Raw genomic sequence first — 18,855 nt, forward strand, 5'->3', positions numbered from 1 at the left:
ATGAAGTCAAGCCTATTCGAGATGTTCTAATGAAAGATTCAATACCAAAGGATGAACAACCAATAAGATGGAGGAAGCAAACTCATAGCCATCAATGCTCATGCTCTGGGAGTTGTGAAAACAAAGAAGAAATAGACATAGATAGTGCAAATCTGCTGAATGATCATGAATACTCATCATTGCATAACACCCCTATGCAAAGCCAAAGGATATGAAGGCTTATATTCAGGAGCAACCATGAAGCTATAAAAATAATATCCAAGCTACTTACTATTTCATTTAGTACAGAACTATGGCACTGTATTGTCTTCTTTTTGCTTCATAACATTTTTGATAGTTTCTCTTTAATTCTTTACATGAAGGGTCTGTCCAAAAAGTGACATACCACTAATGGGTGTCACCCACTGGTTGATACTTATCAGTAACTTCCCTTCATATTTGGCTGAGATGGTGGGTGGAGCTGGGAACACAGGTGCTCACATCACACCCCCATTCTTTTATTTAATATATGATATATAAAGCAAGTGATGTGAACATAGGATATCTTACACTGGTAAAATGCTTCAATATTTTGTGTAATTGACCCCAAAATGTATGTGGATTAAGTTCCGACTTACCTTTAAATTAAATGGATGCATGTTAGTTTTGGGTCAGTGACTCCAATTATTAAGGTTAGAGACATTCAGGTAGATAGTGTTTTAAAAAAAGTAGCTCAGCAATAGCAGCCTCCATATTTTTCCCATTACAGGATCCTTTAAAGCTGAATTTTAGGCAAACAGCTAAGTACACACTTTAAATACATATATAGAAACCATTTTATTCTGCTTATTATTATTATTATTATTATTATTAATATACAGGATTTATATAGCGCCAACAGTTTGCGCAGCGCTTTACAACATGAGGGCAGACAGTACAGTTACAATACAAATCAATACAGGAGGGATCAGAGGGCCCTGCACGTTAGAGCTTACAATCTAGAAGGGAGGGTCAAGTGGAAGAAAATGAAAATACAGTTGCTAGGTGTGGGTAGGATAGGCTTCTCTGAAGAGAAGGGTTTTCAGGGATCATTTAAAAGCTAATACAGTAGGAGATAAGCGGACAGATTGGGGTAGGGCATTCCATAGGATTGGAGAGGCTTTGGAAAAGTCCTGAAGGCGAGTATGGGAGGAGGTGCCGAGGGAGCTAGAGAACAGGAGGTCTTGAGAGGAACAAAGAGAACGAGTAGGTTGGTATTTAGAGCCTAGGCTAGTGATGTAGCTGGGGGCTAAATTGTGGATGGCTTTGTACATAGTTATTAGTATTTTGAAATTTTGAATTTAATTCTTTGGCCGAGTGGAAGCCAGTGGAGGGATTGACAGAGAGGGGTAGCAGAGACAGAGCGATTGGTAAGGTGGATGAGTCTGGCAGCGGCATTCATGATGGATTGAAGAGGTGATAGACTATGTAGAGGTAAGCCAATGAGAAGGGAGTTGCAGTAGTCGAGGCGAGAGATGACCAGCAAGTGAATTAAGAGCTTTATTGTGTCATTGGTTAGAAAGGGGCGTATTTTGGAGATGTTGAAGAGGTTGAGGCGCGTTGATTTGGACAGTGATTGGACGTGGTGCTTAAAGGAGGGTTCAGTATATAAGTATTTGAACTTGTTCTAGCCAGTCCTGAATAAGCGCGACCAGTATTTGGTTGCGCTGGCGTGGGCACGTGGCCACCGGCTCAAAAAAAGTAATTAAAAAATAAAATTTTGTTTAAATTGGTACAGTAATTTTCGGGTACTGCCCCTTTAAGAATTTTCTTCATACCTGGTTACATAGGTAAAGGTGTCCAATCAATTGTGGTGGAAAATTATGGAAGGTAAGGGGCTCATTATATAAAGGGCTGAGCCCCTTTTACAGGTGTCTCAGGTCACTCAGCAGCAGATGAGTTTCTTTTTTTAGTTTTGTATAGGGTGGAGAAAGATTAGAAACCTTGTTAGGTTTTTCCTGTGATTTGGTTGCCCGGTTTTTGAGAGATTTCCCTCATTTCCTGCCCTGCTGACAAAAGGTGGCAATACATGGATCCAGTGCCAGGACAAGATCATCCCGCGCCTAGGGCAAAGATGCCAAACTGCACCCCCCTTCCCTTAGGGTTAGGGTCAGGGCGCCCCCATCCCTGCAATAAACCATTGTGCCCAGGGCAGCCGCCCCTCCTGCCCACCCCTTGTCCCAGCCCTGCATAGATCAAACTTCAGCCAGTTTAACTGGGACTGTCCTAATTTCAATCTACCAATTGACTTCTGTACAACCTTCCTGTTGAAAAATATCTGCTCAATCATTCTATTCAGCTAGCAGCGCTGATCAGTGTATCCTGACAACAGGGAAGCCTAGCCACTGTCAGTATACAAGCTACAAAGAAATTTGTTCCTCTTGTGATACTTTATAGGGCAAGAGCTCCAAAAGAAAATCAAAGTTGAATATAAAAAAATATACATTTTATTTGAAAAAGTTAAACCAGGAAATTGAAAATGCGTAATAATGAAACTACAGTGGATGCGAGTACAAACATTGATACATGACTATAAACCATACATGTAACCACTTGCTCTGTCTGGTGAAACACAAATATACAGAGTATACCAACGCGTTTTGAGTTATAGCGTTAATCCTCTTCTTCAGGGGTGCGTGTTTATGGGTAAAGTGTTAATATCTACAGAAATAGAAAATATGATAAATGACAATCAACTAAATTGTTCACAGTAGCTAAATATTCAAAAACGATATGAGTATATAAAGTGTTAAGTGAAAATACTAATGCGCAAACCAAAATGAATGAAATTACTATAAATGAGCAGCTGCCAACATTAAAGGTGTTCCCACACAATGCTAATTGAATACTAATATATGGGCGCTTACTCAATCAACAATGTGAGAAATCTTCAAACGCAGCGTATAGTGCAAGTATGCAAAAAGTGACAGTGCACAAATATGACGTTTCTTCACACACAGTAAAAATTATGTATATAGTACATAACATTTCTTCTCGCACCATAAAGGTGCAACAATTTCAAAGTGACAATGCAGTGAATAAATGTGATAAACGTGCCCAGTCCAAAAGTTCATAAATAAAGTCCTTGTGCAAGATAAGTAGAATCCAATAAATCCAAATGCTTCCATCATCTGTAGTGTGCCAGTGGTTTGCCCCAGCCTCTCACCTCAGACAAAGACCCCTACAGGTCTAGTTAAACCTTTGTTTATGTGTGACATCTCCTGGGACATCCAGCCAGATTGATAATAAGGCTTCCAATGGTGCTGATATTCTCCTTATAGGTCCTCACTCCCCTCCATATAACGTTCACATGTAACATAGGAAAGTCTCCATGGTGCAGTAATCCAAATAAAGTATTTTATTTAACACAGCAGGAAACTTACAGTTAAAATAGCGATGATCGACTTCACAAACATCAAGACTTCCGGTCTCGGCTGCGACCGGAACTGACGTCACCCGACTCGACCCGACGTGTTGCGTCACAGATCACATGACTTAATCAAGGGTACCAAAGAAAGTCAAAGTGGAATATAAAAAATATACATTTTATTTGAAAAAGTTAAAACAGGAAATTGAAAATGCGTAGTAATGAAACTACAGTGGATGCGAGTACAAACATTGATACATGACTATAAACCATACATGTAACCACTTGCTCTGTCTGGTGAAACACAAATATACAGAGTATACCCAATGCGTTTTGAGTTATAGCGTTAATCCCCTTAACCATTTTTTTCATCTGGGGAGGAGGGGCTTTCTCAGCTAAGCACACCCTCCTGTCTGCATGCCTGCGCTAAGGGCAAATGGGTTACAGGAAGTAAATGGTACATGAATCATATGCCCTTTCTCAAGATGGCTGCAGCTAGAAATGCTAGGGGGTGTTTTTCAAAGTGATTTCTCAACAAAATAAAGCATGGAGACATGGATGGATGGATGAGTTTGCTGTTTGCTTTGAATATTAAAAGTTAACTCAATTGCATTTTCTGTTTGTGGTGCTCAGATGCAGTTAAGTTCTGCTTTAAGTTGTCTCTGCTCAACCTTGTGCAAAACCGAAAGCTTCTGACATATAAGAGTGCACATCTCCAACTTCAAAACTCCTGTAAAGAGTACCTGTCAAAAAGTTGGTTTTAGCAAGCTCTCTGAATGTGGGTTATGTGATTTGATGCAGACATACATGACCACTTAAATAGGATCATCATACATTGTAAGGACAGGCCTCAGTGCTGGTTAGAAGGCCATGGGAACCTGGTGTCTCTGTGTTGGCTGTGCACCATTTATATTTTGAGCTTTTGTTCCTGTACTAGGTCTAGCGAAGGGATCCCATTCATGCACAGGTTTTTTGCTTATAAGGACAGTTTTTTGCCTGCAGACAGGGTAGCAGATGGAGGAGAACTATATAGCAATCAATTAAAAGAAATATTAAAGTGTATGTAAGCTTGTAAAATAAAATATTTGCTCCATTTTGGTCTGTTAAATCATTGAAAGAGTTTTGTAAACAAACATACCCATTGATCCTGCCAGAAATACATTGAGCTCCTAACTTTCTTTGCATGCTGCCTGTACTATACCTAAATCTCAAGCGGTATTGTCAGCCCAGCCCAGTTCTCCTCTGTGAAGTACAGAACACATCCCCCTTATGTTATTTAGATGGGGAGAGGGGAAGGGGCTCTGAATTCCTAATTTAGAAGCGAGTAGCCTAGGACAACTTGACCTCAATGGATACAATATTTTGAGGGGGCGTTGTCACCCCAGGACAAAAAGTCTGTTACTGGCAGGATCAAATAAAGAAAAAAATACGGACAAAAGAAAACAAATACAATTACCAAATTTAGGGAGTGGCAAGTTCTGAATTCACTTAACTGAAAACTAATAATGAGCTTGGGTTCAGGCTTTGGTTCATCAGAACTCCAAGGTTAGCTGTCACTGCTGGGCCATATTAGGTTAATGAGGTCAGAAGCTTCCCCACCCCTTAGTATATGTGCAGCTGTGGGGTGGTTAATCTCTTGTCTGCAGCTTATTGCCCGAGCAATGACAGCTAATTTCTGGGTTCAGACTGAACCCAAGCTCATCCCTACTGACTACTTACTGCATTCAAAGTATTGAAGTCATAGCCAGAAAAATAGCATTGCAGTGGCAGCCCCCAGATTTCTCTTATGGCAGGCACAGTGGTGTAGTGGGTAGCACTCTCACCTAGAAGTAAAAAGGGTCGCTGGTTCAAATCCCAACCATGACACTACCTGCCTGGAGTTTGCATGTTCTCCCTGTGCCTGCATGGGTTTCCTCTGGGTACTCCGGTTTCCTCCCACACTCCAAAGACATGCTGGTAGGTTAATTGGCTACTGTTCAAAATTGGCCTATATGAATGTGAGTTGGGGACCTTGGATTGTGGGCTCCTTGAGGGTAGGGACCGATGTGAGTGTGTGATGTAAATTGACTGCATACATTGACAGCACTATATGGGTACCTTAAATAAATAATAATATAATAGATGAGCATCTTAATGAGACACAATGTACAGGGATAGGGATAATTGTAGACATGCACCCACACTCACTCAGGTTGAACTGGATGGACTGGTGTCTTTATTCAACCTTACTAACTATGTAACTATGTAACTATGTTATAAGTGTCCTTCAACTTCAAAATTGCTTTACTTATGTTCTTGGAGTGTTGAGTTGTTTTTTTTTTTTTTAGCCCTGAAGTACTGGTTCCCGGTCTTGTAAATTCTGTTTATTTAAACATAAATGGGACTCTTGAACATGAACAGGCAAGGACTTAAGTGTGTCCACTTTATATATATTATCAGAACTATCATTCTTTGTGATTGTCATAGCTTGTAGCTGGTATATCACTCTTACCTGCTGTGTTCTGTCAAATAAATGGAGTGTTTGAACTTCATTTTCAGAAGTTGAGTGTTTTAAAGAGGACCTTTTATGTGTTTGCATATGCCAATGTTTGACTTACACATACTTGATTGGTTAAAAGGGAATTTATAGAATGTAATGTTAAGACAATGGAAAATACACTCAGGGATGTTCTTAATCATGACGGATAACATGTGTGAGCACTTGAACATCCTGTGTAGTTTCTGAGGCTCGACACATCTGGTAGTGTTATGTGCATGTTTATATCTATACTAACAGATCACTTATATGCACATAAACAGGAACTGATGATGTATAGGAGGGGGCCGCAGGGTATACAAACGCATAATCCGACATGAAAAAAAAAAACTCATCAAGCACTATTTGTCATAAAATATCATCCTTATTATAGTCCTAATATAGAGACCATAAAATGTAGTTCTTATCATCACTTTAGAAAACAAGATCCTTTTTTGCTACAGGTACATTGATTTTCCTGAAGTGAGATCCAGCAAAGATGGGACATACAGTATGTAGCACCCTGATGTTTAGGCAGGGCTGCTTCTAAATTTACCTGCCATGTGTAGTTACCTTGGCTGAGTGTTAGGGATCAATTGATTTCACCCTAAGTTTAGAATTGCTGCCCTTCTCTCATCTGCCGCTAGATGGCCGGGTATCTGGTGGCATTAGATAAGACCAGGGCAAAGCAAGGACAGATTAGGAGTATATGGGGTATCTCAACCAGGGGGCAGGGGTTTTCTTAAATCCCTTGGCCTGCTGGGAGAACCTATATATTTGGGTGGAGTCGGGTGATCAGTGTTCTGTGCCACCTGGATGGCTGTCTGGGTGGATGTGTGTAGTATTGCCCGGGCTGCTAGGCCGGAGCTTGGGCCTATACTGGGCTCATCTGACTTCTAGAGTGCCTGAGGGCCTATCCAGAAGCAAGAGAGCAGCATAGGGCTGGGACTGCGGCTTGCAGTCCAACCAGAAGTGACGGTTCTGCCAGCTGGAGAACCTGTCATGGTCGGAGGTACCGTAGCAGTATTCTCACCAACCGGGGATGGTGAAGAATGGGGAAACTTCATCAGGTGTCAATTCAGGGACCCAGCCAGTGGAGGTGACGCTTGCAGAGCAGCCTTGTGAGTCAAGCCAGGGACCGAGCGGGCCGGTGGGGTGAAGCTTGAGAAGTATCTGAAGTGCCGAGCTAGGGACCCAGCAGAGAAGCGGGGGTGATGCTTGAGGAAGATACTAAAGTGAAGATTGAAAGAGCTCAAGGGATTCGGTGGCAGTGAATCAGCAAGTCTAGTGAGAGAGACTGGGAGCTCAGTGGGTTGAGAAACTACAAGAATTATTGTAAAGAAAATGAAGGAGTTTGTTACAACTTGTGTTAGGAACTGTTTTAAGACTGTTGTCATAGGAGACAGCATTCCTACACATACAGATTCACAGTTCTGTTCAAGAGAAATAAAATCTATCTTACACTACACCTACTATGCCTTACAACCCACTGTATATGGAATGATGTCAGCAGGTCTTGGCTCTGGAGTAGGGATGAGCCGAACACCCCCCGGTTCGGTTCGCACCAGAACCCGCGAACGGACCGAAAGTTCGCACGAACGTTAGAACCCCATTGACGTCTATGGGACTCGAACGTTCGAAATCAAAAGTGCTCATTTTAAAGACTAATTTGCATGGTATTGTCCTAAAAAGGGTTTGGGGACCCGGGTCCTACCCCAGGGGACATGTATCAATGCAAAAAAAACTTTTAAAAACGGCCGTTTTTTCGGGAGCAGTGATTTTAATGATGCTTAAAGTAAAAAAAAAAAAGTGAAATATTCCTTTAAATATCGTACCTGGGGGGTGTCTATAGTATGCCTGTAAAGTGACGCGTGTTTCCCATGTTTAGAACAGTCCCTGCACCAAATGTCATTTTTAAAGGAAAAAATCTCATTTAAAACTGCTTGCGGGTTTAATGTCATGTCGGGTCATGGCAATATGGATGAAAATCAGTGAGACAAACGGCATGGGTACCCCCCAGTCCATTACCAGTCCCTTTGGGTCTTGTATGGATATTAAGGGGAACCCCGCACCCAAATTAAAATAAGGAAAGGTGTGGGGCCACCAGGCCCTATATACTCTGAACAGCAGTATACAGGCGGTGCAAACAAGACAGGGACTGTAGGTTTGTTGTTAAGTAGAATCTCTTTGTAATTTTGAACATTTTTAACGTGTTTAGCTCCAGCCAAAAAATCTTTTCTAAGCTTTTTGGAAAACATAGGGAAGGGTTATCACCCCTGTGACATTTGTTTTGCTGTCTTTCCTCCTCTTCAGAAGATTTCACCTCACTTTTTTGTCCCAATGAAAAATGTTTTTTGAAAATTTGGGTTTTTTTGTGGAACAAGGATTGGAAAGCATCAGTGGAAAGGAGAACTTGTTTTCCCATATTAACTCTTACAGGAGAGAATTTCCCTTCCTAGGGGTAGATTTCATCTCACTTCCTGTTGTCTCCTTCCGTTTGCAAGTAGGAGTCGTTTGTAAGTTAGATGTTTGAAAGTAGGGTCCTGCCCTATATACTCAGCAGAAATTTGGGCCTTAGGTGTTGCTGTGGCCACAACACTGTAAGCCCTCACAGGGCCCTGCTGTGAAATATTAGATCAAGAATTGTAATTACATGCCCCTGTTGAACAGGAGCTGAAAAATTAGGCCTTAGGCACTGGTGCTGGTGCCACAACACTGCAACCCCTCACAGACACTCTAGTTGGAACGCAGGAACGAGCCCTGCTGCAAATTATTGCTTCAAAAATTGTAATTACACGCCCCTGTTAGACAGGGGCAGAAAAATTGGGCCTTAGGCACTGGTGCTGGTGCCACAACACTGCAACCCCTCACAGACACTCTAGTTGGAACGCAGGAACGAGCCCTGCTGCAAATTATTGCTTCAAAAATTGTAATTACACGCCCCTGTTAGACAGGGGCAGAAAAATTGGGCCTTAGGCACTGGTGCTGGTGCCACAACACTGCAACCCCTCACAGACACTCTAGTTGGAACGCAGGAACGAGCCCTGCTGCAAAGTATTGCATCAAAAATTGTAATTACACGCCCCTGTTAGACAGGGGCAGAAAAATTGGGCCTTAGGCACTGGTGCTGGTGCCACAACACTGCAACAAGCTATCAGCGTGATGATTGAGGAGGAAGAGGATAATTACTCAGGGATAGTCACTCAGCATCAGCATAGGCAGTCTTTGAAGGGATCTGAGATTTCAAAAAAAATTATTCGGTTACATCAGCATCAGGTGCTTGGTAGCTGGTGGTGATCCAAGACTCATTCATTTTTATGAAGGTCAGCCGATCGACCGAGTCGGTGGACAGACGCACCCTGTGATCGGTTACCACGCCTCCAGCAGCACTGAATGTGCGTTCCGAAAGAACGCTGGATGCAGGACAGGCCAGTAGCTCAATTGCATACTGTGCAAGCTCTGGCCAGTGATCCATCCTCAAGACCCAGTAACCCAGAGGATTTTCGGTGGGAAAGGTGTCCAAGTCTGATCTTGCCCCTAGGTATTCCTGCACCATGTAAAACAGACGCTGGCGATGGTTGCTGGAACCGATCATACCTTGGGGCTGCGGACCAAAAAATTGTCTGAACGCATCGGTCAGACGGCCACCTTCTCCACCGCTCCTTCTTTGACTGACCGAAGCCTCAGCAACACGTTGTCCAGAAACAGGAGTTTGTAAACTCCCAGTCTCTGGGAACGCGTTGCACAGACCTTTCTGCAAGGCCTCCCGAAGATGTTTCATCCTCTGCTCCCTCTGCGATGGCAAGATAAGGTCCGCAACCTTACCCTTGTAACGTGGATCAAGGAGGGTTGCCAGCCAGTATTGGTCCTTCTCCTTGATACCACGAATACGAGGATCCTTACGCAGGCTTTGCAGGATCAGGGAGGCCATGCAGCGTAGGTTTGCTGAGGCATTCGGTCCGGAGTCCTCTGGGTCACTAAGAACGACATGGTCCGCAGCCACCTCCTCCCAGCCACGTACAAGTCCATGTGTTTCTTGGGACTGATCCCTTAAAGACTGCTGCTGATGCTGAGTGCCAGGCTCCACCTCCATACTGACACAATCTTCCTCCTCCTCCTCTTCCTCCTCGTCCTCTTCCTGTGTGATCGGCGGGCACGCAGGAACACTGTCTGGATAAAGGGGGCCTTGAGAGCTAAGGAAGTCCTCCTCTTCCTGCCTCTGTTCTGCCTCAAGTGCCCTGTCCATTATTCCACGCAGCGTGTGCTCCAACAGGTGGACAAGGGGGACAGTGTCACTGATGCATGCACTGTCACTGCTCACCATCCTCGTGGCCTCCTCGAATGGTGACAGGACAGTGCATGCATCCCTGATCATGGCCCACTGGCGTGGGGAAAAAAAACCAAGCTCCCCTGACCCTGTCCTGGTGCCATAGTCGCACAGGTACACATTTATGGCCCTCTGCTGCGTGTGCAGCCGCTGCAGCATGGCCAACGTTGAGTTCCACCTGGTGGGCATGTCACAGATTAGGCGGTTCTTGGGCAGGTTAAACTCCTTTTGGAGGTCCGTCAGCCGAGCACTGGCATTATATGACCGGCGGAAATGCACACAGACTTTCCTGGCCTGCCTCAGGACATCCTGTAAGCCCGGGTACCTGCCCAAGAACCGCTGCACCACCAAGTTAAGGACGTGAGCCAAACAGGGCACATGGGTCATTTGTCCCTGTCGGAGGGCAGAGAGGAGGTTGGTGCCATTGTCGCAAACCACCATTCCTGCCTTAAGTTGGCGTGGCGTCAACCACCTCTGAACCTGCCCCTGCAGAGCTGACAGAACCTCTGCCCCAGTGTGGCTCCTGTCCCCCAAGCACACCAGCTCAAGCACCGCATGGCATCTTTTGGCCTGCGTACTTGCGTAGCCCCTTGAACGCCTACGGAGCACCGCTGGTTCCGAGGAAGAGGCCATGGAGGAAGAAGAAGAGGAGGGGGTGGAGGAGAGAGGTGTGTCACAATCAGCATTTTGGAGGCGTGGTGGCGGAACAACCTCCAACACTACTGCACCTTGTCCTGCATCCTTCCCAGCTGCCAGCAGAGTCACCCAATGCGCCGTGAAACTTAGGTAACGTCCCTGTCCATGCCTGCTGGACCATGAGTCAGCGGTAATATGCACCTTACCGCTGACCGCCCTGTCCAGCGAGGCATGGACATTGCCTTCCACATGCCGGTAGAGAGCCGGAATCGCCTTCCGTGAGAAAAAGTGGCGTTTGGGTACCTGCCACTGAGGAACCGCACATTCCACAAACTCACGGAAGGGGGCAGAGTCTACCAACTGAAAAGGCAGCAGTTGAAGTGCTAGCAATTTTGCCAAGCTAGCATTCAACCGCTGGGCATGTGGATGGCTGGGAGCAAACTTCTTTCGGCGGTGCAGCAGCTGGGGCAGGGAAATTTGCCTGGTACAATCTGACGTCGGTGTACCAAAAGCAGATTGCCCACAAGTACTTGGCTGTGACACACCTAATTCTACACCTTCATTCCTCTCACTGCAGGTCTCAGAGAGGACTGAAGGTCTAGTGGGGTTGGAAATCTCAGCTGATGAGGAGCAAGGAGAGATCCTCTTTGTTCTTTGGTGTGGGTCTTTTAGATACGCTTGCCAACGAACTGCATGGCAGGTCAACATATGTCTGGTCAAGCATGTGGTACCCAAGCGGGAGATATTTTGGCCACGCGAGATACGCTTGAGACATATGTTGCAAATAGCAGCGGTGCGATCTGATGCACTCGTCTCAAAAAAGGCCCACACCAAAGAACTTTTTGAATAACGCGCAGAGACTGCAGCGCCCTGCACATGTGGAGCTTTGGGGTGTGATGCAGTCAATGTGCTGCCCTTAGGCTGGCCCCTGGAGGGCATCCTGCCTCGTTGGTGATGTGCTGCCGCCTCCTCCTCCTCCTCCTCCTCCTCCTCCTCCTCCTCCTCCTCTCTCCTATCAGGCACCCACGTTGAGTCAGTGACCTCATCATCCCCTCCCTCCTCATCACTGGAGCAAACCTGGCAGTATGCTGCAGCAGGGGGAGCATGACTGCCAGATTGCTGTCCTTCTTGGGCACCCCCTCTGTCCGCGCTCATGTTACTGCCTTCATCGAGCTCAGTATCGTCATCAGAGCCTTCCAAACGCTGGGCATCCTCCTGGAGCATGTACCCAACACTGTGGTCAAACAGTTCGAGGGAATCCTCATGAGGACATGGTGGAGCTAGGGAAGGAGTCACTGATGACATTGAGCTGAGGGAAGAGGCCGCTGCTTTGCCAGACAAAGCACCCTGGGCATGGGTGAGAGAGGATGAGGAGGATGAGGACGGCTTGGTCATCCACTCGACCAAGTCTTCCGCATGTTGCGGCTCAACATGGCCAGCTGCCGAAAAAAAGGCCAAGCGTGTCCCATGGCCACGTGCTGATGAGGATGCACCGTCTCCACGACCAGCACTAGACACAGAGCCTGCTTGCCCTCTCTTATTGGCTTGTGACTGTCTGCCTCTCCTTCTTGGCCTTCCAGACATACTAATGGCCTGTAGCTGCACTAAGCTGGGATAGAACACCTGTAATTTTCTTCAAGTAGCTTTATATACTGTAACCAGACAAGCCTGCCTGTCAGTAGGAAGATAAGAGGAACGGATCTAGCTGAACACTGTGAGCAGGACGCACTGTACTAAATGTAAATAGTCTAGCTGCCTGACCGTGGTACTAATAGGATCAAATAGAACACCTGTAATTTTCTTCAGGTAGCTTTATATACTGTAACCAGACAAGCCTGCCTGTCATTAGGAAGATAACAGGAACGGATCTAGCTGTACACTGTGAGCAGGACGCACTGTACTAAATGTAAATAGTCTAGCTGCCTGACCGTGGTACTAATAGGATCAAATAGAACACCTGTAATTTTCTTCAGGTAGCTTTATATACTGTAACCAGACAAGCCTGCCTGTCAGTAGGAAGATAACAGGAACGGATCTAGCTGTACACTGTGAGCAGGACGCACTGTACTAAATGTAAATAGTCTAGCTGCCTGACCGTGGTACTAATAGGATCAAATAGAACACCTGTAATTTTCTTCAGGTAGCTTTATATACTGTAACCAGACAAGCCTGCCTGTCAGTAGGAAGATAACAGGAACGGATCTAGCTGTACACTGTGAGCAGGACGCACTGTACTAAATGTAAATAGTCTAGCTGCCTGACCGTGGTACTAATAGGATCAAATAGAAAACCTGTAATTTTCTTCAGGTAGCTTTATATACTGTAACCAGACAAGCCTGCCTGTCAGTAGGAAGATAACAGGAACGGATCTAGCTGAACACTGTGAGCAGGACGCACTGTACTAAATGTAAATAGTCTAGCTGCCTGACCGTGGTACTAATAGGATCAAATAGAACACCTGTAATTTTCTTCAGGTAGCTTTATATACTGTAACCAGACAAGCCTGCCGGTCAGTAGGAATTTAACAGGAACGGATCTAGCTGAACACTGTGAGCAGGACGCACTGCATTAAATGTAAATAGTCTAGATAGAAGATAACAGGAACAGATCTAGCTAAACTGAATACAGTGTATATATATATATGCAACACCTGGGATGCATATATATACACAATACACTGTAAGTGCAGCTAACTGACTGACTGTTCTGCCTAATCTATCTAACTCAAATCAAATGACACTGTCTCTCTCTCTCTCTATCTCTCAGCACACCGGAACACACACTACACAGGGCCGCCGTGCAGGCGGCCTTATATAGTGTGGGGTGTGTACTAAATCCCCTGAGCCATAATTGGCCAAAGCCACCCTGGCTTTGGCCAATTACAGCTCTCTCTACTGACAGCGCTGTGATTGGCCAAGCATGCGGGTCATAGTGCATGCTTGGCCAATCATCAGCCAGCAATGCACTGCGATGCCGCAGTGAATTATGGGCCGTGACGCGCCACACGAATTTAGCGCGAACGGCCCATAACGTTCGCAATTCGGCGAACGATCGAACAGCCGATGTTCGAGTCGAACATGGGTTCGACTCGAACACGAAGCTCATCCCTACTCTGGAGGTTCTCATTAGACTAAAGGAGGCCTGGGACCTTGCTACAATTATTTGCTAATTATTGAATATCTGTGAGTATCTGAATCACCTTTTCTCCTATGAGCTGATAACTGGGTACTTTAACATTTTTGCTTAAGCTGCCACCCCTCTGGTTAGAGAATGAGCCAATAAGGATTGCCCACTTAAGTAATTGACAGCAGGGTGTGGCCAGCAATTCATTGTACCTTGTGTACCAATTTGTTTTCACCCAATTTTACTCACTTGGTACAAAAAGCTCTAAGAGCAGCAGGTACGAAGGCTGATGTGTCTTCCATTAGACCAAATCTAGATACAGGTGCAGCTTTGGTTTGGTGCCATCATGTCAAAATGAACAAGTTGTCAGGTGAAATATCTTATTATTCTCTGATATCTAATTTCTAACTTCAAATCAAGTGCTAACTAGGCCTCAAGAACTGAAGCCGCACATTGGATGACCACTGCCCAATATTGTCAATTGGATCCGGAAATGATTGTAAGTTAATGAGCTCTAGACATCCACGGGCTGATGACTTATTAGAAGAGATTTTCCGATTTTCACATAAGAACATAAATAACAATATAACAAAGAATTAATAATATGTGTGTAGGGATGCTGCCCACCACAGGAGTGTCTCTATTCTAAATTTAGTGTTGCTGGGTTGTAGTTGTCCTAGGCCTGAATTTGTAGTCCGGGTTATTTTTTGCTTCTGCCCACTGTTGGGAAGCATCCCTGGTAATAGTGTAAGATGATCCAATAGCCTGAGTTCTGAATATTAATCCCTTGATGCCGACCTCACACAAGAATGAGGCCCCACTAGACTGGGCTTTTTTTATTTGTGTATTTCCCTTTGTGCGGCTCGCTGCCAGCACAGAGACCAGGGTCTCACCGAGAGCACTTGGCCCCATACTAAGGATCAGGACCCGAAGCACCTGATTCACCTGATTGCTGTGATAGCCTCTGATTGGCTAGCACAGTAATCAGTCACTATGAAGCCCTCCCCCATGTTTTCTCTCTCTGTGTGTAAAAAAAAAAATAATAATAATAATAATAATAAAAAAAAAAAATACCTAGATCAAGGTTTGATCTAGGTCAGTGCCAGGGTTAGTGTTTGGGTCAGCGGTCAGGGTCAGTATTTTTTTGGACAGGATTTTTTTTCAAATTTAAATTAGTATCAGTGTCAGTTTGTATCAGTGTCAGTGTGTTTTAGGTAGGATAAAAAAAAATCAAATAAAGCAAAATGCACACTATTGTTTCTGGGTTGTACTACGGGTACATACAACAACTAACATACACATATGTGGTATGTCTGCGATCATCAGGAGCAGGAAAATTTATTGTGGGCTGTTCTTTGCTGGAAGGTTATGGTAGTACAAAGAAATATACAGATAAATTAAATATAATGATTTTTTTTTACTATTTCGGGCCAGTTTTCCTTTGATAGTAAAAAAAAAAAAAAAACCAGGAGCTATCCATTACAATTTACCACCAATTTGTCCTGAAAAAAACAAGGTAAAACAAGGATGCACAAAATAGTTGTGATGATATGGTTTTACTAACACATGTCAAAGTTGCAAAATTGTGCTTAGTCATTAAGATTTGTTGTACTCTTAGGCGCAAAGGTGTTAATACCACCTCCCTGGTCAACCGCCACAAGGTTTATTGCCATGCCAATGATGCATGCTGGGGAAGGACATAAATATTTTGGGAACCTTCTGGAAGCTCTCTGGTCCCCCAGGCTTTGCCTTGAAAGGATATGCGTGTAGCTGTTCTCTGACTTCCCAAGTCTGCTGCCAGGGGAGGTCGCATGTAGTTGACGAAGGAAAGGCCGCCTTGCTAGAGGACTTAAACTGGGATCTGAATAAGAGCACAACGGGTGAACTTCTGCTGACGGCAAAGTGTCCGGACACTCTAGATACAGGCTTGGACATGAAAGGAAGGCTGGTGGCTCATTCAAGGGGTTTGTGTGATGCTACTGTTTTATAGTCAGAAGAATAAAGAGCCCAACTCTGGTGTAAAGGTGCTTTTCTGTATTGACTGTGAAAAGTGTAAGGTAAAAGTGTGGATATGGCTATGATTAGAAGTGCATAAGTTTGAGAAACTGAGGTATGGGAAGAGGAGGGGGACTTGTGGGGAATTTTGTACTTTTGTCACAGTAACGGAGGGTCCTTGATGGTGCCAAAATTAAGATCGTTGGTAATGTTTGAAAGGGTGGTTTAACCTTAATGGTTACAAACATGTATGATTATGTAATGTTTATGAAGTAAGTACTGTAATTACTAAGGTTTATTCCAGGTGAATAATGGTGTAACGTGTCTGGTGTGTATCTACTGAGCTAGTTGTGAATGGCCGGTTTACAGCAATACATGACTTTGGGTGGCACTGTCAAGGACTTTAATGGTTGTATTAGAATTCTTGTATGTTTTTGAAGAATTGGTGTCTAAATTATATTATTGTTATAATATTTTTTAATAATAGCTGTGGCAATAACACTTCAACGAAAATAATTTGTGGCATAGATTATTATTAATGATGTTGTTTGGTTCTGACGTCCAATAGCACTCCGCCCTCTCAGTCGTATCGAGGTTATGTGTCCTAAAACCTCGTTCCCTGTTTTTTTCAGACCTAATAAACTCTGTTAACCATACCCCCCAACAGTCCCGGATTGGGCGGGACATTCCCATACCTTCACCTTTGTCCCGCAGTCCCGATATGTAGATTTGTCCTGCATCATTGTTTGCAGCCTGTGCTCACAGCTCAGCATTTCTCTTTAAAATACAGAAGTCGGCTTCTGTTAGAAAGTCAAAGTAAAAACTTTCCTGCGGCTCTTACAGCAGCAGAAGTTTGGAGCCAACAATAAGTGTGTATTTAGTGCACTGAAAAGGATGCTTTTGGTGCAGTGGATGGAAGAGCCAGAAAGGTAACCATGGGGAGGATGGTGGAGCTTTGGGGACGGTGGTGGGCTAAAGTTTAGGGCAGAGGATGGGAGAGAAGCTGTGTGTGTGTGGGGGGGGGGGAGCGGGGTTGCATAGGTTATTGCTGGGAAGTAATAAGATGTGGATGGATGGACTCTGTACCTAGCATACTCTGTAGGCAGCTCATCCCAGAACCCAGCACCCTGCATTTATCACATCCCAGAACCCTGCACCCTGTACTCATCTGATCCCAGAACCCCGCACTTAGCTCATCCCAGAACCCTGCACTTATCTCATCCCAGAACCCTGCACTTAGCTCATCCCAGAACCCTGCACCCTGTACTTATCTCATCCCAGAACCCTGCACTTAGCTCATCCCTGAACCCTGCACCCTGTACTTATCTCATCCCAGAACCCTGCATTTAGCAGAACCCTGTACTCTGTACATAGCTAATCCCAGAACCCTGCACCTTATACTTAGCTCATCCCAGAACCCTGCACCCAGCACATAGCTCATACCAGAACCCTGCACCCTGTACTTAGCTCATCCCAGAACCCTGCACCATGTACTTATCTCATCCCATAACCCTGCACTCTGTACATAGCTCATCCCAGAACCTTGTACTCTGTACATAGCTCATCCCAGGACCCTGCACTCTGTACTTAGCTCATCCCAGAACCCCGCACTCTGTACATAGCTCATCCCAGGACCCTGCACTCTGTGCTTAGCTCATCCCAGAACCCTGCACTTAGCTCACCCCAGAGCCCTGCACCCTGTACTTATCTCATCCCAAAACCCTGATCTTGTCTCATCCCAGAGCCCTACACCCTGTACATAGCTCATCCCAGAAACTTGCACCCAGTACGTAGCTCATCCCAGAACCCTGCACTCTGTACGTAGCTCATCCCAGAACCATGCACTCTGTACACAGCTCATCCCAGAACCCTGCACCCTGTACTTAGCTCCTCCCAGAACCCTGCACTCTGTATGCAGCTCATCCCAGAACCCTGCACCCTGTACTTAATGCATAAAGAGCTATCCTCTTTCTGCTCCTGTAAAGGACTCTTTCTTTACCAAACATGACACAAAGATTTAAATCTGATGCACAATGAAGATCCTGGCTGCAGCAATGTGAACAGATGTCAGTGGCCATCATGTCATTTTTGAAAGTGGGAGGTTAAACCCAAATCAACTGTCTGTTTTTACCGCACCTTTGCCGCCTGTGTGAGCAAAGCCTTATAGACGTTTCTTATTTAATTTGTGACCATGTGATGGGGTCATGTTAACTTTCCTGATATGTTTTTTTATCTGGGGGCTAAATATGCTCCCAGTTTGGCTAATCTTTTTATGGCCATGTGGGAGGAGGATGTTGTCAATGTTTGCCAGAAACCCCAGCTCAAGCTGTGGGTTAGGTACATCGACGACATCCTCCTCCTCTGGGATGGCAGCCGAGATGATTTGGAACTTTTTATGGAGTATCTTAATAACAACACTAGAGGGATCCGTCTTCAATCAATCTAGCATCAACTTCAATCAATCAATCAATCAATCTAGCATCAACTTCCTGGATCTGACCATCTCGAAATCCCATGACCAATTTGTCACCTCTACTTTTTTAAAGGCACTGACAGGAACTCTTATGTTCCAACTGACAGTTGACATCATGAGCCATGGCTTAGGTCAGTGCCAAAAAGCCAATTCTTGTGGATTAAACGCAATTGCACCAATAATGACCAGTTTCTGGTACAGGCTGAAATTTTAACTAAACGTTTTCTTGAGAAAGGGTATGCAGGTGACACCCTGAAGAGTACGGTGGAAGATATCAAGACTATGGACAGAGGAGATCTTTTTAAAGATAAATTGCCTCGCAATGATAAGATCTCTCTGGTCCCTTTTATCACTACTTATTCAATTCAGCATACCAGTATTTAGAACTTGATCAAAAAACA

Source organism: Aquarana catesbeiana, linkage group LG10 (assembly GCF_042186555.1).
Source record: "Aquarana catesbeiana isolate 2022-GZ linkage group LG10, ASM4218655v1, whole genome shotgun sequence".
NCBI classification, from domain to species: domain Eukaryota; kingdom Metazoa; phylum Chordata; class Amphibia; order Anura; family Ranidae; genus Aquarana; species Aquarana catesbeiana.